The sequence below is a fragment of the Lissotriton vulgaris genome, chromosome 12, assembly GCF_964263255.1.
Source record: "Lissotriton vulgaris chromosome 12, aLisVul1.2, whole genome shotgun sequence".
Classification (NCBI taxonomy): Eukaryota; Metazoa; Chordata; class Amphibia; order Caudata; family Salamandridae; genus Lissotriton; species Lissotriton vulgaris.
In genome coordinates, this window is record NC_141700.1 from 776,167,501 (window position 1) to 776,191,593 (window position 24,093).

At 47.4% G+C, this 24,093-nt stretch overlaps 1 protein-coding gene across 1 annotated transcript in view; it reads right to left on the minus strand.

Annotated features, from left to right (window-relative positions):
* Positions 1-11,422, minus strand: part of LOC147678674 (beta-1,3-galactosyltransferase 5-like) — a 133,578-nt gene extending 122,156 nt beyond the window's left edge. The window contains exon 1 of the mRNA XM_086946131.1: positions 11,238-11,422. The gene's annotated coding sequence lies outside the window, so the exon portion shown is untranslated. The remainder of the gene's footprint in view (positions 1-11,237) is intronic.
* Positions 11,423-24,093: the final 12,671 nt, after the last annotated feature.

A 24,093-nucleotide genomic window follows, 5' to 3' on the forward strand; every position in this document is an offset into this window, starting at 1 on the left:
CCGCCCGCGCAAGGCGGAGTCAGCATGGGCGGGGAATTCGCGCCGCACGGATGCGGTTAAACCTGGATGTGGTATGTGCCTCTGAGTGCAGAATGAGTGACTTGTAGCAAGCTACCCTGGCAGGACCTTGGAAATGGGTAGCTCTTAGGTAAATACCAAGGGGCTTATTTACAAGGCACTTGCGCCACTTTTGCGTCATATTTAACATGGGAAAAGTGATGTATGTGTGGCGTAAGGGGCTTGTAAATATGCTCCCAAGTTTATGCACCTTCACATTACCACGTGTGTGACCTTCACAAAGATGCTCGTAATTATATCATCAGTTGTAGGTGACAGTGCGTATGCAATCCATCCCTGGAACTTGGCAGAATGCCTGCTGCGGCAGTCAGCAAAGGGCAGAAGGTACCACATGGCAGGCAGAAAGGCCCTATGTTTGGTAAGAGTACACCAATCTGTGTACTCCACACGATGCGCACTACTAATGGACCCTATAGGTTCCTACAAATACAGCCTTAAGATTTTCAAAGGTTGGAACCAATAAAGCACCTTTTTATCTTCCTGTTTTTTATTTTATTTAAACCTAAATTAAAGTGTTTACATAACTTTGCTTTGACATTATCTTTGCACACGTGTATGTATAATCAATGTTACATCACATTGTACATATAAACAGTGTTATGTGTTGAATGCAACTAAGCTTTGGGCTATTCTCCCTTCTTCAGGGGAGCTGTGAATATTAATACAGCAATCATGTTATTTTATATACCATTATATTTAACCCGTTAAGCACGCGCAAACATTCCGCCCCAGTGCGGACGTTCGATTGCGCTAACGGGATTCGGACGTCCAACGGTCGTGCGCAGCACTAGCGAGGTAGTGCAAGCGACGACCGTTGGACGTTCGAAGCACTGAACGGGTTAAACAGCACTCATTTAAGGAACAACAAGCAATACTGCCATGATTCTGTGTCTTAAAAATAACAGCAAAGGACATTTAGAGTCATACATATGTGACACTGCCAACTGCTGCACCACACAGTACCGGAAGACCCCCAGCATTCATCCCACATGCTGAGATGCATTTATTTTCCCTTCATGTGCTGTGACTTCCCATGATTTTTATTTATTTGGATTTAAACAAAAATAAATAGTAAACGTTAGCAAATCCTGTCGGTCTGGCTTTTTATTAGGGGTTGTGCTTGGAAAGAAGCCACCACACTCACATGAAGACAAGCTCATAAGCAAGCATCACCTTGGGCTAGAGTAACTAGGGTGACCGACTGGCATGGGTGCAAATTCAGGACGGTAAGTGTAAAACTTCAGGACGAAAGATCAGTTTTACAGACACATCAGAGGAAGTTGTGCAATAGTATAAAAGTAAGTAAATAGACAGCCACTTAAGTACAAGTCAAAACACGTTTATATTAGGTTGAGACAATCGTGCACTTCATGGTTTTTTGGTATGCGCGCAGCTTTGAGCAACTGTGCAGGTTTTTTTTTGTTGTAATTCATATGATAATGATCTATTTATATTTTATTTACTGCACTGGGTTGTCCAGTCCGATATTTTGTTTACAACTCATGGGCCTGAGCAGGCATGTTTGGTGAGAGAAGTGGTCAGGGAGATCTGCTCGGATAGTCTTTGTTACTAGCATCTCATATCGGAGTGCCATTGTGAGATGTAAAGCGGCACGCATAGCCGAACTAAAGGGTGGAATGCTGTGATGAATCCACTACAGGGGACGCTTTATGGGTGTTTCAGCAAGTGGAACTTAAAATATGGAATCTGACTTTGCTTATGGGGGCTTCGGAGAGAGTTGCACTAGCTGACAAAGTCACAAATGTGCTTTTCCCTGCAGCTTTCTTAAAGAAGGCGCTGTCGATACACTATTACATCGTTTATTTTTGACGCCTTGCCTTCTGCTACAAACAGAATATACTTCTCAAGCACAGCTCATGGCACTATGAGGCTCTCCCTAAAACCTTACACCTAAAAAAAAAACATACAAACATTTATAATTATTAGTGTAGCATTCAAGTAGCAGTTGGGTGTCACTCAAAATGTCATATGCATGATGTATAGATCCCACACATAAGTACACAGCAAATACAGAATAGCAACACATAGGCAAGGGAGTAGCCAGAAAATGTAAATACCTCCCACTTTGAACTAAAGCTCTTTTGGCACCAAGAAATGAAAGTAAGTCAACACAACCCTCCACAGAGGAGCTCTCTTGTTGAAGGATCTATCCATCCATTGTTCCATCAAACTCCTGATATCCACCATTTAAAATGTACATTCTGTCATCTATTACTTCTTTCATCCATCATTCAGTCTTTCACCATTCATTCTGTCCTTCCATCTGTGTGCCCATCCATTTCGAAACCTTTTCAACCATTTGCAAACCTATCCATCATCTATCATTCCATCCATCATTTCACTCATCCATCCCTCCATCTACCCTTTCACTCATCCATCCATAATCCATCCAATCCATCCTTTCACTCATCCATCTACTTTTCCACCCATCCATCCATTCACTCATCCATCCAGCCATTTTCCCTTTCACCCAAGCCATCCTTTCACTCGTCAATCCACTCTTCCATCCATCCACTCACTCATCCATCCAACCATTTACCCTTTCACCCATCCAGCCATCCTTTCACTTACTCATCATCACCCAGTCACCATCATCGTCATCTATCCACCCATTCAACTTCTCACTCATCCATCCATCCTTTCTTCCATCTCTCCACCCTCCCTTTCACCCATCAGGGGGCTGAGACTTCTCGCAGGGAGCTTTGCTGCTCCCTGCAATAGCCATAATTAGGGACAAAAGGCGTCCGTAAAAGGGACTCTCATGGACAATGGACGTGAGGTCCAAATTACGGACGGTCCGTGAAATTTACAGATGGTTGGTCACGGTAAGAGTACCCCGCAAGCTGGAAGTGGGGAACCTTTGCTGGAGGGCAGCATTGGCAGAGGTGAGCTGCACCCTCACAGAAGAGTTTTATGAAAAGGAGTCAAAATATGAAGCATGTGTTGTAAGTGCAGACCTGCCAACTCACAGAGTGCTACCGTGTGGCAGACGATATCAGCTCCCATCACACAATCTCCCGGTGAGGAGTCATAATCACACGGTGGCACAGTAAATAGTGGTTTTCCAGCTCGTTTTCTGAGGTTTTGAACTGCCGATGTCCATTAAGGGTTGTGAAAACACCCCAGGAAATCGGCACCAGCTTCGGAAAGCATTTTTCTTTTGGGGGGGATTGTTGGGGTTCGGTGGGGTTCAAAAGGTAGGTACTTCTCGCATGAGTTCCTGCCCCCTTCAACGCCTCCTCCTTCAGTGAGTTTGTTCTTTAACCCCTTGAACGCTCATGGCGAGCTCAGCTCGTCATGAGCTACAGTACTCCGGTGCTCATGACGAGCACAGCTCGTCATGACCGTTGGAACGCTCGCATGCTGGGCTGATTCCCCTGCTGTGCCAACGTTCTACACAAACGGTTGTGGTCATGACGAGCTCAGCTCGTCATGAGCACACGGCCACCATGGCTCATTACGAGCTGAACTCGTCATGAGCACCGGGGAGCTGTGCGCCCGCCCTCCCCCCAGCACAGCGGGGGAATGAGCCCCGCATGCAAGGGGTTAAGTTCTCAGGTATGTAAGTGGTGAATCTGAATGGCAGACAATCCACATACTACACATAAATACTTGTGACAAAGGAACAGCCTTTTCATTGCATCTTTAAGCATGAAAACAAAGTATATTTACAAATAAGTTATCAATAATCAAAGTTAACAAACAAAAACGTGCAAGGATCATCGCACTGTGAGCGTACGACAGCCAATAGCATCAAGGACCTCCCTAACAAGAACATAAATATAAAATTAAAAATGTCATAATGGCAGCAAAGTAAATACATCAAAGACCATGCACAGGCTCTCGTGTTTTAGCTGCACCATAGCAAAAGCACTAATTTAACCCTATCAGTGAAACATAACGCGGTCACAGAGGGCTCAGGCCAGCCTCAGATGCCCTAGGACACCAGGTAATATTTAACTAAGCCACACTGTGGGAGGCTCAATCCTCACCGCATACAGGGCACAGCTATGACACAAGAGATGCACTCATAAACTTTCCTCGTTGTTTGCTTAATGTTAATGAATAAAGAGTTGGCACAAGCTGCGTGCTGGCCGGGGTGGTCCCTTCCCTGTGCTTAGGGAAGTATTGCTCTCCAATAAAACTGATATATTTAGAAACAGTAAGGTGGGGCTTTCATCAGGACAGAGTTCACTCGCAGGTATGTCTGGAGGTGCATTCACCCCCTCATTGGCCACAGACATGGAAGACTAGGGTGGGAGGGCATTATAGAAGGGACTTACTAGAGCAATGATCTGAGTTTGGATGAGTTTCTATCCCTGGCAAGGGGGTAGAGGTGCTGGCCAGTACAGATGGTTCCACCAGGATTGCTGCTGTTTGCTGCACCCCTGCCTTGTTTCCCTATCATGTTCAGAGATAGGGGTGTGGGGGTGTTCTGAGCATTTCAGGCACATCACATGTACCTGGCAAAGTCTGCCAGCATTTCCAAGGCTGTCTTACATACAGATAATTCTATCAAACATGGAGGCCGGCAATTCGCCCTAGATGGGGGCGGGAGGGGGATGTGGTAGGGGCTGCCCTGACCCTAAGGTCAGGAAAGATAGGTGGGCACAGGCAGCCTTCATTTCCCAGTAGGAGGCAGGAAACAGTGGAGTAGACAGAGGACTTGGGAATGAGAGGAAGGAAACAGTGGAGCAAACAGAGGACTTTGGAATGAGAGGCAGGAAACAGTGGATTAGACAGAGGACTTGGGAATGAGAGGAAGGAAACAGTGGAGTAGACAGAGGACTTGGGAATGAGAGGAAGGAAACAGTGGAGCAAACAGAGGACTTGGGAATGAGAGGAAGGAAACAGTGGAGTAGACAGAGGACTTGGGAATGAGAGGAAGGAAACAGTGGAGTAGACAGAGGACTTGGGAATGAGAGGCAGGAAACAGTGGAGTAGACAGAGGACTTGGGAATGAGAGGCAGGAAACAGTGGAGCAAACAGAGGACTTGGGAATGAGAGGAAGGAAACAGTGGAGCAAACAGAGGACTTGGGAATGAGAGGCTGGAAACAGTGGAGCAGACAGAGGACTTGGGAATGAGAGGAAGGAAACAGTGGAGCAAACAGAGGACTTGGGAATGAGAGGAAGGAAACAGTGGAGCAGACAGAGGACTTGGGAATGAGAGGAAGGAAACAGTGGAGTAGACAGAGGACTTGGGAATGAGAGGAAGGAAACAGTGGAGTAGACAGAGGACTTGGGAATGAGAGGAAGGAAACAGTGGAGTAGACAGAGGACTTGGGAATGAGAGGAAGGAAACAGTGGAGTAGACAGAAGACTTGGGAATGAGAGGCAGGAAACAGTGGATTAGACAGAGGACTTGGGAATGAGAGGAAGGAAACAGTGGATTAGACAGAGGACTTGGGAATGAGAGGAAGGAAACAGTGGAGTAGACAGAGGACTTGGGAATGAGAGGAAGGAAACAGTGGAGCAAACAGAGGACTTTGGAATGAGAGGCAGGAAACAGTGGAGCAAACAGAGGACTTGGGAATGAGAGGCAGGAAACAGTGGAGCAAACAGAGGACTTGGGAATGAGAGGCAGGAAACAGTGGTGGAAACAGAGGACTTGGGAATGAGAGGCAGGAAACAGTGGAGCAAACAGAGGACTTGGGAATGAGAGGCAGGAAACAGTGGTGCAAACAGAGAACTTCGGAGTGGGAGGTAGGAAACAGTGGTGGAAACAGAGGACTTGGAAGCGGGAGGCAGGAAACAGTAGTGCAAACAGAGAACTTCGGAGTGGGAGGCAGGAAACAGTGGTGGAAACAGAGAACTTTGGAGTGGTAGGCAGGAAACAGTGGTGGAAACAGAGGACTTGGAAGCGGGAGGCAGGAAACAGTAGTGCAAACAGAGAACTTTGGAGTGGGAGGCAGGAAACAGTGGTGGAAACAGAGGACTTGGAAGCGGGAGGCAGGAAACAGTAGTGCAAACAGAGAACTTCGGAGTGGGAGGCAGGAAACAGTGGTGGAAACAGAGTACTTGGAAGCGGGAGGCAGGAAACAGTGGAGCAAACAGAGGACTTGGAAGCGGGAGGCAGGAAACAGTGGTGCAAACAGAGAACTTGGGAGTGGGAAGCAGGAAACAGTGGAACAGCCCGGGGACCTGGGAGTGGGAGATAGGAAACAGTGGTGCAAACAGAGTACATGGGATTGGAGGCAGGAAACAGTGGTGCAGGCAGAGGACTTGGGAGTGGGAGGCAGGAAACAGTGGTGCAAACAGAAGACTCGGGAGTGGAGGCAGGAAACAGTGGTGCAGGCAGAGGACTTGGGAGTGGGAGTCAGGAAACTATGGTGCAAACAGAGGACATGGGATTGGAGGTAGGAAACAGTGGTGAAAACAGAGCACATGGGATTGGAGGCAGGAAACAGTGGAACAGACAGAGGAGTGGGAGTCAGGAATCAGTGGTGCAAACAGATGACTTGGGAGTGAAGGCAGGAAACAGTGGAACAGACAGAGGACTCGGGAGTGGGAGGCAGAAACAGTTGTGCAAACAGAGTACATGGGATTGGAGGCAGGAAACAGTGGTGCAGGCAGAGGAGTGGGAGGTAGGAAACAGTGGTGCAGACAAAGAACTTGGGAGTGTGAGGCAAGAAACAGTAGATCAGACAAAGGACTTGGGAGTGGGAGGCAGGAAATAGTTGTGCAAACAGAATACATGGGATTGGAGGCAGGAAACAGTGGAACAGACAGAGGAGTGGGAGTCAGGAATCAGTGGTGCAAACAGAAGACTTGGGAGTGCAGGCAGGAAACAGTGGAACATACAGAGGACTTGGGAGTGCAGGCAGGAAACAGTGGAACAGACAAAGGACTCGGGAGTGGGAGGCATGAAACAGTGGTGCAGACAAAGGACTTGGGAGTGGGAGGCAGGAAACAGTGGTGCAAGCAGAGTACATGGGATTGGAGGCGGGAAACAGTGGAACAGACAGAGGAGTAGGAGTCAGGAATCAGTGGTGCAAACAGAGGACTTGGGAGTGGGAGGCAGGAAACAGTGAAACAGACAGAGGATTTGCCAGTCGTTGGCAGGAAACTGTGGTGCAAACAGAGGACTTGGAAGTGCAGGCAGGGAACAGTGTAACAGACAGAGGACTTGGGAGTGGAAGGCAGAAAGTGTGGTGCAAACAGAGTACATGGGATTGGTGGTAGGAAACAGTGGTGCAGGCAGAGGAGTGGGAGGCAGGAAAAACAGTGGTGCAAACAGAGGACTTGGGAGTGGAAGGCAAGAAACAGTGGATCAGACAGAGGACTTGGGAGTAGGAGTCAGGAATCAGTGGTGCAAACAGAGGACCTGGGAGTGCAGGCAGGAAACAGTGGTGCAAACAGAGAACATTGGAAGTGGTTGGCGAGAAACAGTGGATCAGACAGAGATCTTGGGAGTGGGAGGCAGGAAACAGTGGTGCAAACAGAGGGTTTCGGAGTGGAGGCAGGAGACAGTGGAACAGACAGAGGAGTTGGAGGCAGGAAACAGTGGTGCAAACAGAGGACTTGGGAGTGGGAGGCAAGAAACAGTGGTGCAAACAGAGGACTTGGGAGTAGGAGGTATGAAACAGTGATGCAAACAGAGGACTTGGGAGTGCAGGCAGGAAACAGTGGAACATACAGAGGACTTGGGAGTGCAGGCAGGAAACAGTGGAACAGACAAAGGACTCGGGAGTGGGAGGCAGAAACAGTTGTGCAAACAGAGTACATGGGATTGGAGGCAGGAAACAGTGGTGCAGGCATGGGAGTGGGAGGTAGGAAACAGTGGTGCAGACAAAGGACTTGGGAGTGGGAGGCATGAAACAGTGGTGCAGACAAAGGACTTGGGAGTGGGAGGCAGGAAACAGTGGTGCAAGCAGAGTACATGGGATTGGAGGCGGGAAACAGTGGAACAGACAGAGGAGTAGGAGTCAGGAATCAGTGGTGCAAACAGAAGACTTGGGAGTGCAGGCAGGAAACAGTGGAACATACAGAGGACTTGGGAGTGCAGGCAGGAAACAGTGGAACAGACAAAGGACTCGGGAGTGGGAGGCAGAAACAGTTGTGCAAACAGAGTACATGGGATTGGAGGCAGGAAACAGTGGTGCAGGCATGGGAGTGGGAGGTAGGAAACAGTGGTGCAGACAAAGGACTTGGGAGTGGGAGGCATGAAACAGTGGTGCAGACAAAGGACTTGGGAGTGGGAGGCAGGAAACAGTGGTGCAAGCAGAGTACATGGGATTGGAGGCGGGAAACAGTGGAACAGACAGAGGAGTGGGAGTCAGGAATCAGTGGTGCAAACAGAAGACTTGGGAGTGCAGGCAGGAAACAGTGGAACATACAGAGGACTTGGGAGTGCAGGCAGGAAACAGTGGAACAGACAAAGGACTCGGGAGTGGGAGGCAGAAACAGTTGTGCAAACAGAGTACATGGGATTGGAGGCAGGAAACAGTGGTGCAGGCATGGGAGTGGGAGGTAGGAAACAGTGGTGCAGACAAAGGACTTGGGAGTGGGAGGCATGAAACAGTGGTGCAGACAAAGGACTTGGGAGTGGGAGGCAGGAAACAGTGGTGCAAGCAGAGTACATGGGATTGGAGGCGGGAAACAGTGGAACAGACAGAGGAGTGGGAGTCAGGAATCAGTGGTGCAAACAGAAGACTTGGGAGTGCAGGCAGGAAACAGTGGAACATACAGAGGACTTGGGAGTGCAGGCAGGAAACAGTGGAACAGACAAAGGACTCGGGAGTGGGAGGCAGAAACAGTTGTGCAAACAGAGTACATGGGATTGGAGGCAGGAAACAGTGGTGCAGGCATGGGAGTGGGAGGTAGGAAACAGTGGTGCAGACAAAGGACTTGGGAGTGGGAGGCATGAAACAGTGGTGCAGACAAAGGACTTGGGAGTGGGAGGCAGGAAACAGTGGTGCAAGCAGAGTACATGGGATTGGAGGCGGGAAACAGTGGAACAGACAGAGGAGTAGGAGTCAGGAATCAGTGGTGCAAACAGAGGACTTGGGAGTGGGAGGCAGGAAACAGTGAAACAGACAGAGGATTTGCCAGTCGTTGGCAGGAAACTGTGGTGCAAACAGAGGACTTGGAAGTGCAGGCAGGGAACAGTGTAACAGACAGAGGACTTGGGAGTGGAAGGCAGAAAGTGTGGTGCAAACAGAGTACATGGGATTGGTGGTAGGAAACAGTGGTGCAGGCAGAGGAGTGGGAGGCAGGAAAAACAGTGGTGCAAACAGAGGACTTGGGAGTGGAAGGCAAGAAACAGTGGATCAGACAGAGGACTTGGGAGTAGGAGTCAGGAATCAGTGGTGCAAACAGAGGACCTGGGAGTGCAGGCAGGAAACAGTGGTGCAAACAGAGAACATTGGAAGTGGTTGGCGAGAAACAGTGGATCAGACAGAGATCTTGGGAGTGGGAGGCAGGAAACAGTGGTGCAAACAGAGGGTTTCGGAGTGGAGGCAGGAGACAGTGGAACAGACAGAGGAGTTGGAGGCAGGAAACAGTGGTGCAAACAGAGGACTTGGGAGTGGGAGGCAAGAAACAGTGGTGCAAACAGAGGACTTGGGAGTAGGAGGTATGAAACAGTGATGCAAACAGAGGACTTGGGAGTGGAGGCAGGAAACAGTGGAACAGACAGAAGAGTGGAAGGCAGGAAACAGAGGAACAGACAGAGGAGTGGGAGGAAGGAAACAGTGGTGCAAATAGACGACTAGGGAGTGGGAGGCAGGAAACAGTGGTGCAAACAGAAGACTTGGGAGTAGGAGGTATGAAACAGTGATGCAAACAGAGGACTTGGGAGTGGAGGCAGGAAACAGTGGAACAGACAGAGGAGTGGCAGGCAGGAAACAGTGGTGCAATCAGGACATGGGACTGGAGGCAGGAAACAGTGGAACAGACAGAGGAGTGGCAGGCAGGAAACAGTTGTTCAAACAGAGGACATGGGACTGGAGGCAAGAAACAGCGGAACAGACAGAAGAGTGGCAGGCAGGAAACAGTGGTGCAAACAGAGGACATGGGATTGGAGACAGGAAACAGTGGTGCAAACAGAGTACATGGGATTGGAGGCAGGAAACAGTGGTGCAAACAGGACATGGTACTGGAGGCAGGAAACAGTGGAACAGACAGAGGAGTGGCAGGCAGGAAACAGTGGTGCAAACAGGACATGGGACTGGAGGCAGGAAACAGTGGAACAGACAAAGGAGTGGCAGGCAGGAAACAGTGGTGCAAACAGAGGACATGGGATTGGAGACAGGAAACAGTGGTGCAAACAGAGTACATGGCATTGGAGGCAGGAAACAGTAGTGCAAACAGAGGTCTTGGGAGTGGACGCAGGAAACAGTGGAACAGACAGAGGAGTGGGAGGCAGGAAACAGTGGATCAGACAGAGGACTTGGGCGTCGGGGGCAGGACTTCCCTCATTGAATTAGGAAGGAAGAATACGTGTAATGAAGTAATCAAGACCTCTAATGAAGTAATCTACGCATTGCAGAGAGTCACAGGATCTTTTAGCTGGGACAAAGAATAAAGGAAGCACCAAATCATGTTGTTTGTTTCTGTTCTTTTTATCGTAAGATTTCCTCTGTTTAATAGTTCACTACCAGAGGTGATTTGTATGCTACAGTCCATGTTTGGAAATGTCAGTGCAATTTCTTAATTGTGCTATAATGGCTTAGTAAATTGATTACAAAGGTAATAAAGGTGTGTTAAAAAGATCATTTACTGATATGAACTGGTACACTGAGTTGTATTTTCATTATACACAAGGAACACCACTGATAGGCATAGGAGTTGTGTGAAATCCATAGACATATCAAATACACACTTTGCTTCAATGAGTGCAACAAAAAGGACTGGTACATACATCCCAGTGCAGGGGTCAGGAGGAGGCCACAGCACCTGCCCAGGTCCACCCACAGCTCCTCCCACCCACAACCTAGGCTTAGAATCCTGGAGCAGGGAAATAGTCCCTAGTGCTGAGTTGCAAGATACACAACCTTTTGGGGAAGAGGCACTGAAATTAGTTTTGTAATTGTGATCTCTTGTACAGTGCTCTGTTGCTACGTTTGTGCTATACAATTCACATACAAATGTATCATCTTTATGGACATGCTATATGAAAAGACAATGCTGTACTCACAGTTACTGCCCTAATACACCTCAGGATTTGCAGTGCTGCGTGCAGCTGCTCGAAGATGCCAATTTTGGAGGTAAGTAGGTAGAGATCAGTACATAGGCATGGCACACCGGTCTCCAAAAAGCAATCCAAAAGGAGGGTTGAGAACAATGATTCTTCAGGAGATTGGAAGTCGAAAGTAAAAAGTCATTGTGTGCCTTGTAAACCCAACTGTATAGTGAGCCGACATCAGGATGTTTGCTCTGTGGGTGTGTCCCAATAGACTCACAGCCGGTTGGAACCGGTTCAAGCCGTGGCCACCACATGAGGTTTATGGCACCTTGGACCAGTGTACAAAGAACGATCACAATTGGAAACACTCCAATTCAGAGTTTGTGACTGCAAAAATGTTTTTAAAAATCTGCTAATCCCATTTTATCAGTCGGTAACCATTCACCGAGTCCTAAAATGGGATTGTAGATTCCATACCAATTTGGAGCATGTTGTAGGAATCTTTTCCAAATTCTGAATCGTTATGACATGCATCAATGATTTGCAACCGGAATCCGGTCTCATAACATTGCAACTTTACTGACTCCTGAGTTGAGATAGTAAGCATTAGCAACAGGGAAGGGGTCACCTTGTGTTCTGACCGCCTTTTTCGGCCCTTCCTTGAAGGAAGGTGATTGGAGGTGACTTAAGTCTACTATCGTCCTAATGGAGGGATTAGAACCGTAAATAGAGCCTATTCACAAGGCGTGTTGATATAATTCTGTACCCTTTTCCTTAGATCAGGGCTTATAAACTTATGTTAGGGGATAGATTCATTAGTATTAGTGATAATCCGTCCTTTTGTAAGAGTGTTAGTATATCTTCCATGGAGTTATGCTTATTTCGGGCCTTGTAGGCCCCAAACGGGAGAGACTCCATCTTTCTTTCTGCCCCGGCAGCTTGAGATGCTTCTAGGTCAAGTGTAATGTTTTAGTTACAAAGTGTTGTTCGCTTGGAGAGAACCGGCTCAGGCTGGCCCTTATCGAAAGACTGTATTTTTCTCCATTCCGAAGACATAACATCAGGCCGGCCGGCTGAGAACGTGTCCTTGGTACGGGGAGGTACAAGAATTTGGTGGGCGGCACGTTACTGGCCGTAACTTTCCATGAAGGGACAAGCTTCCATATTAGCGAAGGCATGAGGTAGTGAATCAGTCAGTCTGCAGGCGGCAGCTAGTCGTTAGCATCAATGCCATTAATTATTCCAGTTCAAAGACAATGGTCTCAGACAATTATTTCTAATCAACCAATGATTACCTTCACTTAGTCATGGGGCATGTCCAATAACTCAGCCCAAGTACATTCAATGATAATACCATCAAATCAGAAAGAGCAACAGCACTAATTATAAATAAAGGGCAATTTTAATTCATTGCAATCGTGGCTATCTCCGTGTACAGCAGGAGAAATTTGGTTGCCCAAACTAGATTATGTGCAAGAAACAGAATATAGTGTGTTAAGATAGAAAAGTATAAAAAGAGCATAGACTAAAGAAAATTTTAAATTTAAATACACGAACAATAAATTTACACAGTGAACAATTTACAAATGGCCTGGCGTGTGATATTTTCAAAATAATTTCTTATGGAGACAATGCTTCCAACTTTAAATTGCGCACAAAAGAGTCTAACAACATCCAGGACAATGATTCTATGGCGTCGACGTTTCGACTCGTCTTTGAGGCCTTATGGAGAGTTAAACCTTGGCCAGCGAGTCTTCATCAGGACTAATAGTGTGGGCAGCCAGAGGAGTAGCAAGGCCCTAATCAGTGTAGGTGGCAGGGAGGAGTTGTATATTTCAATCTCACACCCAAGAGTAGGGGGTTACTGCCTTATTCACAAGGTGAGTCTAGGTAGTAAATTAGGTCCAATCCTGCAGGCAATTAATTCTCTGCTTCCTCAATATTCATAGGGAATTCATCAGGTCCCATTCCAACTTCCAAAGGCCCCTTCAATCGGCCAACATGAGGATAAAAATGGGAAATGGGAATATTGTGCAAGCGTCCGTCGGTACACGCTGCTGGTCGAATATCAGTTGAGTAGTCTGTCCCAGCTCGGCGTTTAGTTCCGAGTGAGCCTGTCGTCCGTCATGACTTGACGGACGCCAGGCTCACTCGGAACTAAACGCCGAGCTGGGACAGACTACTCAACTGATATTCGACCAGCAGCGTGTACCGACGGACGCTTGCACAATATTCCCATTTCCCATTTTTATCCTCATGTTGGCCGATTGAAGGGGCCTTTGGAAGTTGGAATGGGACCTGATGAATTCCCTATGAATATTGAGGAAGCAGAGAATTAATTGCCTGCAGGATTGGACCTAATTTACTACCTAGACTCACCTTGTGAATAAGGCAGTAACCCCCTACTCTTGGGTGTGAGATTGAAATATACAACTCCTCCCTGCCACCTACACTGATTAGGGCCTTGCTACTCCTCTGGCTGCCCACACTATTAGTCCTGATGAAGACTCGCTGGCCAAGGTTTAACTCTCCATAAGGCCTCAAAGACGAGTCGAAACGTCGACGCCATAGAATCATTGTCCTGGATGTTGTTAGACTCTTTTGTGCGCAATTTAAAGTTGGAAGCATTGTCTCCATAAGAAATTATTTTGAAAATATCACACGCCAGGCCATTTGTAAATTGTTCACTGTGTAAATTTATTGTTCGTGTATTTAAATTTAAAATTTTCTTTAGTCTATGCTCTTTTTATACTTTTCTATCTTAACACACTATATTCTGTTTCTTGCACATAATCTAGTTTGGGCAACCAAATTTCTCCTGCTGTACACGGAGATAGCCACGATTGCAATGAATTAAAATTGCCCTTTATTTATAATTAGTGCTGTTGCTCTTTCTGATTTGATGGTATTATCATTGAATGTACTTGGGCTGAGTTATTGGACATGCCCCATGACTAAGTGAAGGTAATCATTGGTTGATTAGAAATAATTGTCTGAGACCATTGTCTTTGAACTGCATTTACTACCCGGGTCTCTTTGACACTCTGGGTTACCCCATTGTATTAATGATTAATTATTCCAGGGCAGACAGTCGCCATTTTGAAGTCCGAGAAAGACCGGGAAGCTGATACTCTCTTAGAAAGATTGAAGTTATTTTAGTTGGAGCAGCTGGCGAACTCTGACATTAAGATCAGAGCATACAAAGTGAAGCAGTTGGTTGAGGGAACGAATACCAGAGTGGCAGAAACTGAGTTATAAGATCGAAGCCGAGAAGTGAAGATGGTCTGTGATTGAGAGGAGAGAGGAGTAGTGCAGAACAGCCAGAGAGAAAGCAGCTGATGAGAGAAAGGTTCCAGTGACTTGGAGGGAAGCGGAGGAGACAGAGCATAGCGGTGCAGACGTGTATCCGTGACTGCAGAGGTGTGACCCTAAGACGAGCCAAGGCACAAACGAGAAGGGAACCCAGATGACTGCTGAGTCCAGACTTCATATTAATAAGGTGACGTCGACCCTTTCTTATTAGCGTGCACACATTCTAACCTTTCATTTTCCTTTGCATGCTATATGTTATAGTATAGTGTTATATTGTTATATTGTTATTGTGATAAATAAAGTACCCCAGTTCTTAGTGAACCGGCATGTGCCTCTTGTTCTTGTATAATAAAGGTAACCTGTTCTTCTAGTCAGGTGCTGTCTCCCGAACGGACGCAACCCCCGATCAGGTAAATGGTAACTGAATAATGAGGGAGAGAGGAGCCCTTGAAATGGAGAATAAGTCGTACATCATATAATTTGGCCATCATTGTGTGATCTATAATATTGTAGTATTGTACCTCTAGTAAATAGCGAGAGATTCCCCGACATGAGGAGCTAACGGTATTCATAGGAAAGTGATCGTCGTTGTGAGGCGGCGTTAATGAGAGCATCAGGGGGGACACTGATGTGTATACCCACAAGATTGTGGCTTGTACGGAGATAAAAGAGAGTACCAGGGGGGATACTGGTATTTATACCCACAAGATTGTGGCTTGAGCGAGCACTGGTTGTGACCAGTGTGTAATGGTACATAATCAGAACTGCCTTAGGGTAGAATAGTCTGGGCCTGAGTTGCCGTGAGACTATATGGTAAGAGTGTGGTATTGTAGAAAACTTAGGCATGTATATTGCTAATTCCCCATCCTTGGGTAGGAGACATAGATACCTGTTGTTAATAGGTCCTAAGGAGGGAGGTGATTACGTTCCGGCTGGGTTGGTGGTGCTCTGGTGAGCTGATTCTATCTGGTCCGAGAATCCGGTCGTTACACCTTGGGACCCTTTTTCCTTTGCAAATGTTAAATAAAAAATAGGTGGGGAGTACGCAGATAAGCAGGGGACCACTGCCAACTCTCAAAGAAACTTTTAAAAAGGAAAGCTTTAAAAAAATACAGTTATTTCCTTATTGAAAAACTAGGCTGCATTAAAAAAAAGTGTATTTTAATAAAAGGCAATCACAGACGTGGTGGTCTACTGATGCTAGGCGGTCACCATCCCTGTGATGGCCACCAATAAGAGCGAGTCACAATTCATCATTAGCCTCACTACTTGATGTAGTGGGTCGGATTGTGACATACTTTGAATGGTAATTGTATGAACTGTCCTATTCCTACATAGGTCGGTTCAAAAGATTCTTGACTGGCCACAAAAATATTGGTCGCAGATTACAACCAGATTTTTGCAACCTGTAAAATCTGGCATTGAGTTCCAGGAATAATATTTGTTAATAACTATCAGCCTGATTCATGTACATGCCGTTTTGCGTGTCCCTATTAGCGAATAATAGCGACTCGCAATTGAGGAAACGCAAAACGGCATTCATGTACTTTTCGGGGAAAAAATAGCGACTCGCACGCGGGCGCTAAACCCGTTAGCGACCTACAAAAATCGCAGAATAATCGCAATTTCCGGCCACCAGCGATTGGGATTGCGACACGCAATCCCGATCGCACGGGATTGCGACTCGCAATCCCGTGCGATCGGGATTGCGAGTCGCATTCGCGCGGGATCCGGAAATACGGGAAGACGCATTCCGAGCACCGTGATGACATCACAACCAGGAAGCAGCCAAATCCCACCCCCAAACACCACAGTGACGCTACCATACGAGTGAAGACGACGGAAAGCTGACGCTAAACCTCCGTAATCGACTCTCGACCCGGGGCAAATAGCGACCGCCATGTCGGACGAACCTGAACCTCAGCCTGGCCCCAGCAACAGCGCTGGCCGCAAGCGCAAACTCAAGTTCTCCGAGCAGGAGCTGGAGAACCTGATAGAGGGGGTGGTGGCCAAACACGACCAGCTCTTTGGTGCCAACTCCAAGAGGGTCCCAGAACAGGAGAAGCGGAGGATCTGGGTGGGGATTGCCTCCAGCGTAAACTCTGTGGGCGTTGCGGACAGGTCGTTGGCGGAGCTTAAAAAGCGCTGGTACGACCTCCGAGGGCGTGCAAAGGAGAAGTTGGCGGCGCGGCTCGGTGAGACATCAGGCACTGGAGGTGGTGGACCGACTGTCCCACCCAACACCCCACTGGAGGACCAGGTAGAGGACACCTTGGAGAGGGAGGCGTGTGTTGGCGTGACCACTCTGGACTCCTCCCGCCCCACACAAGACACCCAAGGTAAGTGGCATGCGACTGCGACCCTGTCCCCTATGACCGTCCCTGACCAAATAGGCTCACTCATTGGCCCTTAATCATGCCTATGTCGTGCATCAGGAAATGCCCTGAGGCATTGTGGAAGACGTAGTATGTCCACAATGTAGTAGTACCACAATGCGGCCAGAAAGGCTCCTAAGTGCGCACATCCACAGCCATCCAGGGAATGTCACCCAGCATGCATGTAACATCTGCACGTCTGACAGTCACATGCACCTAATGAGTATCCACTTACCCTCACAGGTGCGGATGACAGCAGTGACAGCGAGAGGCTGGTGATCAACGAGGAGGCCCAGGAGGAGGAATCCCTACCCGCTACTCAGCCACCAGCCCCTGCCGCAGCGCCAACAGCAGCAGCCAGGCCCCCCACCTTACCTGCTGCCAAATCTGCTGGACCACCGGCTGCCAAGGCCAGGCGCCCCACCAATGTGCCACCAGTGCCTGCCGCACCTGCTACACCAGCTGCAACAACACCTGCAGCTGGTCCTACATGATCTGGGCCAGCCACATCCGCCACACAGCGGCGGCACAGCAGGAGGGGCAATGGGCATCGCTATGCCTGCATGAGCGTGGAGCGGCGAATGCCCCGTCTACACCACCGCCAGTCGCAGCAGCAAGGAGCCATCCACCTCCAGCTGCAGAAGATCGGCCGCAATGTGGCGGGAGTCGGCGAGCGGGTGGACCGCATGACGGCGGCCATGGACCGCATGACGGCGGCAATGGAGGCCAATACTGCAGCGCTGGGGAAGCAGCGCAGTGTTGCACGCAGGCGCCACCACCAGCTGGTGAGCCAGCTGTCGACCTATAGTCGATCAAATTATGTGGCAGCAAATGCCACCACCCAGCTGTCGCGACGCTCAATGACCCAGCAGCACCAACTGGTCCAGTGCTGCGAGGAGATCACCCGGGTGCTGGAGCACTTGACCACCGCCGTGATCCCACTGCTTGCACCTGTCCTACCGGCCATCGTAGGGGGAGATGATGCGAGTGAGGCTGCCTCCAGCGTGAGCAGCAACTCTGCCACGCAGGCCCCCCCACCTAGGCGCAGCACCAGGGCTACGCCTGGTCCAGCTGCCCAGGATGAGGAAGAGCCTCAGAGGCGCCTGGGAAATGTGCGCCGCAAGCACCAATGACATTGTGTCAGGGACACAGGCCCAGGCTGATGGTAAGCCTGCCATGTACCTTTCAAAGCAGTATGCTGGAATACTGGATTTTGTAAATAGTTTGTACCATGAGCCTTTTTTCTTGTGATTGAAACAAATACATTTATTTTGCAGCAGACATTTGCCTTGTGTAATCATTACATTCTGCATGCTATTGTGATATGTGGGGTGGGGGAAGGGGGTGGGCTAGAAACTGTTCACTGTGATGTGGTTGCGACGTCTGTGGCCTTCAGCTGGGTTCTCGCCGCGTGCATGGTGCGCATGTGCTGGTGGCCGGTCGTCCCCCTCAGATTCACTGCCTGAGATGTCAACTGGTATCCGGCGCTTGGTTGCGATGTTATGGAGCATTGCACAGACAGCCACAATGCGGCAGCACACTGCAGGACTGTAATACATGGCCCCACCTGTCTTGTGCAGTATACGGAACCTGCTCTTGAGCAGGCCAAATGTCCTTTCAATACAGTTCCTTGTCCGGATGTGCGCAACATTGTATCGCCGTTGCTGAGGTGTGGCAGGGTTGAGGTAAGGGGTCAGGAGGTATTCCCGTAGGGCGTAGCCACTGTCACCTGAATGAGAGGAGCAGATGTTGATTGCCTGTGCAGCGCAGTTACTTCATAGCAATGTGGCATTGTCGACAAAGTGTACTTACCAAGTAGGTGTCCTTCCCCAAACTCTCCCCTGATCAGTCGTGTGTGGAGTCCGCTGTGCCTGAAGATGAAGGAGTCATGGGTACTCCCTGGGTACTGGGCCGCAATGTCAGTGATGATGGTCTTGGCATTGCAGACCATCTGTATGTTGAGGGAGTGGTAGCACTTCCTGTTGCGGTACATATACTCCGTGCCAGCTGGTGGGCAGATGGCGACGTGGGTACAGTCTATGCAGCCGAGGACATGGGGAAAATGGGCAACATTATAAAATTGTAGTTTGGTGAGGTCCAATTCCTGTTGGCTCGTGGGGAATGTGATGTGCCGGTGGAGCTGGCTGAGCATGGCGTCAACAAAAGTGTGGAGGCAGCGTGACATGGTGGGCTGGGATATCCCCCCAGCAGCGGCTGCTATGCCCTGGAAACTGCCGGAGGCCAGGAGGTGCAGGCTGCACAATACCTGCACATGTGTGGGCACAGAATTGTTTCGCCTTGTTGGGTGCTGCATGATGGGGTGGAGTTCTTGTATCAGCCAGGTGATCATTTCCCCATTCAGCCTGTATTTTGCATAAATCTGTTCTCTGGTTTGGCCCAGCAAGGTGACCCGCTGCCGGTAAATCCTTGCCTGCCTCATCCGTCTCCTCCGTGCTGCTCGCTGTAGCCTTCGCCGCCTCACCACCATGTACATCCCAGGCATTGTGGAACGCCTAATGCTGCTGCTGAATGTCCTTATGTGTGATTGGTCATGCCTGGACCTGTTGGTGATTGGCTAACAGTTTTTCAAATTTGGCTTCATCATGGCTTTTATGGTTACCACCTGCTTTGAGTTGTCCTTAAATTGCGCCGCGCAAAAGTGCGATTTTGCGCTTTTTCGCAAATGTATTTCTTTCATGAATGCCGATTGCGACAATATTGCGGTTCGCTAATCATTTCGCAGATTCCGTGGTTGGTCGCTATTTCCGTGTCGCTAATGCTCGCCTTCCCGGAGTCTGCGACTATTACTGCGTAATCGCTATTCCAATCGCTATTATTTTTTAGCGATTTCGCTATTTCGTACTGGAATGCCGATTCCGTGTTTTGCTACCGCAATAGCGTTTTCGCAGCCATTGCGGGCGCTATTTCGCTCCATGAATCGGGCGGTATGTGCTTTATTTCATGTGGTTAAACTGTACCATTAGTAACCTACTATAGATTAGGATTCCTTTTTGTTTCTCTTCCAGTCTCATGAACATTTCACTGCATTTGATGCATTTGATGGTACAAAGGAGCAGGAGGGTGCAAAAGGAGAATGGTACGACCTGTGATTGGTGGCTACCGCTCAGGGAAAGTCACTGATTGGCAGTTAAAGAGTAGGTTCAGGATTATCCAAGTGCACTCTTCAAGGATTGGTGGTGAGCTGCAGAGGAACCACTCCTGCCTGCGAAGCACAGTAGGGTAGATTGAGGGTGGGTTGCAGGTATTGAGGGTTCTGGCAGTCCTTGATGGTTTCGTGAGGATGTGCCTCTCTTACAGGGAGATTCTGATGGGGCATGCTCTCCCTGTCACAAACAGGACACTGCTGGAGTGCTACCTTCCATTCTCACTCATGAGGGACACGCTAAGCTACCACAGGTCTGAAGGCCGCTTTCTCCCCTGGTCTGAGTTTTATATGCTGAAGGACCACCAAACAATCTGCTCCTGTCTCTGACTCCGCTGCTAGACGGAGTCTCAACGGGGTGGTGGAGAGCATGCAACATGTTGCATGGCAATAATATTGCTGCACAATGACCTACCTCTACATCGACCGGTAAATATATAGTTACTATTTATAATTCTACTTCAGTGATGTCATTTGAGAGGCCATCAGTGATGTCACTGACCATGTCATGAGTGATATCATACGTGAGGTCGGAAGCAGTGAATTGCAGGAGCGTAAGTTATAGTTAGCTTAGGTAACTATAACTGCTACATTTCTATGGTTATGTGTGTAAACTCTGTACCTAACTATAATGTCCCTGCAAACTTTGTTTTTTTCTGTGGATTCCTAGGGTTTTTGAATTCTATTTCTTAGCTAAACATCCCTGTAACCTTTCTTTTTTAGTAAATTTCACTGTTTTTTTTAAATATAAATTGTGCTACAATTTCACCTATAAGTTCAATTTAGTAATATAAATTTTTATAAGTTTATAAACACATTTTATTAACACATTTATTATTATATAATTCAATACAAATCAATATACCATAACTTATTACACTTTTTACAAATGAAAAAAACAAAGCAGCCGAATACAATACGGCCCGCAATAGGCCAGTCGGTTTCCTTTCCAACCGCCTCATTACGATGGAGGTGCTCGGAAAGTAAACCGACCCGTCATTATGGCTGGCTTCTGAAGGGCTATGAGAGCGCGTCCGCCAGTCAGAAGCCTGCCTGTAATCTCAAGCGTGGGTCTTTCCGCCCTTGAGATTACGATCATGGTTTTTGACATGGTTGCCATACAGGTCTGTCCAACGTGGAAACCATGTTGGAAGGCATGTTAGGGGGCACCCAGCAGGGCCCCCTTTGGTATACGACTTCCGGTTGGAGGCAGAGTGCCTGCCACAGGGCGCAGGGATGAACTGCTTCCCATTTCACTATGGGAGCACACATTACAGCCGGTTTACGGCTGTAATGTATACTCCCATAGTGACATATAGGAATACGACTGTTGGGCGGTCGGTAACCACCAACCGGGTGTCAGTCGGTCACATGACCGATTCGATGTCGGGCAGAAGAGATTCGACCCGCCATTGTAATGAGCCCCAAAGTCTTTCTCTGTTTTCCATTCATTTTATTCATCTGCAGATCTGCTGCAATGCCACCACAATCCGACCACCCATCGGCATTAAAAACCATACCCTTAATGAGTTATTTCAGTTTCACATCTCTCTGCAGACAGTTTCTGTAGCACAGCTCCATCATATTTTTGTCTTTCCTTCAAAAGAAAAGAGTTTTAAAGTTAATATCTCTCCTGCTGTAGAAAGAAGAGCGCGAAAAGAGCAGGACGAAGAAGTAAAAGACTTACCACCTCCAAAAAATGTCTCTGACGTTAAGAAATATTTCTCCATCCCTTCCGGAGAAAAGAAAGTTCTCACAAAAATTGTCCAAAGCAAACTATGCAGCAATAAGCTGTCAAGAGCTACTCTGAAGAAGCGTTCACTGTACACTTTGTCTGTTTCAAAACTCCTGAAAACCATACATACACGGTCATATCAGAGGATGATAAGATAGAGTGAAGGTGGTGCATCATCATCAGAAGTTGGACCATCTGTGAAACCCTTACTACCTGACCAGTTGCTTACCATCACTGCTGTTTCACCAAAACTGCAAGACATGGTCACTCATTGTGCCGCGCACCATATGCCAGTTGAACTAAATATATAATCTGTTGTCCAATTTATGGATTCTGTCAAGAAGCTTAATTCTCAGTATTTGTTTTCGCTCCATCCTTCCATTTTCCATTACTCTTTAAACACAAGTAAGGATCTAAAAAGCACATATATAAATCGTTTAACTTCAAATTTCTTACTATTAGGTTACATACTATAAGCAAGTGAGTAGCTAAATACGTTTATGTCAATGTGTATGAGGCTGTGCAAGTGTCAGAGTATGGGTGTATAAATGGGTATATGAGCGGCTGACAGGTGGGTGACAGGGTGTGTGCGTGGTTTAGTTTATATGTAACTGAGTGTATTAATGCCTCTGAGGGTGTGTCTCTGGATGTGTAAGTAGCTGTGTTGGTTTGTGACTGGGTGTGTTAGTGAATGTATGGGTGTGTAAATGGGTATGTAAGTGACTGTATGGATTGGTAACTAGCTGTGTTGGTGAGTGGTTGGGTGTGTAGTGCAAGAGGCTGTATTAGTGGTGGATGCATCAGGGCTGTGTGGATGTATGTGTAGGTGCCTCTGTCACTGTCTGACCGGGTGTGTGAGTGGCTGTATTGTTATATAAATAGGTATGTGAGTGGCTGTATTCTGACTTAGGAGCTGGGGATCCAGGTTCGAGACTTGGCGTTGGCTCAACATCCTGTGATTTTGGGCAAATCGCTTGATTTCCCTGTGCCTACGAACAGTGGCTATAGACTCTCACAGGTGATTAGCCGAGCTACACAAATCTGAGTATTATTATTATTATTGGGGAGTGACTATCTGTATAACTGGATATATGGGTTTGTAAGTGCATGTGTAACTGGCAGTCTGAGTGCTTGGTACATGAGTGGGTGTATAGGTGTGTGAGTGGGTATGACAGTGCCTGTATGGGGGGTTGTAAATGACTATGTAAGTGGATGTACAGTTGGGTATGTGAACGGTTCTATCAGGGCGTGATTGTTATTATCAGTCACTGTCTGGCTATATGAGTGGCGGGTACATAAGTGCTTTTGTGGGAGTGTAACTGGGTGTGTAAGTGCCGGCCTGACTGTATGCAAAATGTTTCCTTCAAATCACATACTACAAGCATTATTAACAGATTAATTCATACTGGCTTAATAAAATATCGATATTTTCAGTATTGCAATTCTTATTCCTCCTTTACTGCTCACTATATTTTTAGTTAATATTCTTATTTAGGCTCCCTTCTATTTGGCTTCTATTGTAGTGTCTAGAAGCGACCCATTTTCTTTCAGTTTATATACACTCACACTTTTTTAAAATATACTTTTTAATACTACACCCTAATTAACATACCTGTAAAATCTCTTTACTGTTGTCCGAATTTGAGTGCAATATCTGTTAAAATCTGTTTTCCACTGCAAATCTCAAGCCAGAACTACGGCAATCCTTCACGCTCAGAAAAAAAGGAGCTACAATGGCTATCCTTCTCCATGTGCTCTTACTCATCCTCTGGTACTTAGTAAATAACAGACTTCTTTTCATCTTTTATTTCTAAATGGTTAATTTATTGAATTTATTTCTAAATGGTTAATTTATTTCTTTTATTTCTGCTAAATGGTCACTTAATTTTAAGCCTTTCTATGTTTCCTGAAAAGAAGTTTGATTTTGTAGCTTTTTTGGCAGATCTGCGGATTCACCGCAGCGCTCAGCAAGCCCCCCATGTAAATCCGCAGGGGATCAGTGGATCCACAAAGAAGCCCCCAAAATCATTCAACAATCTGATATTAATGCTTTTCCTTTATGTTTCATTTTGTAAAATATTGTTAATTACAAGACATACAGTCCCCACTGAGCAATTTATATACATCAGTCTGCTTTTCAAATTCAAACTGCAGCCTCTTTTGTTCCCTTCCCCCACAATCTTTTACCACCATTTCCAAAGTAACCATGTTTCCAGTAGTCTCTGTCTCTAAACAGCATACAAGCTTCACGTGATTTGTAGCAGGTGTGGTTAACGTGGCTAC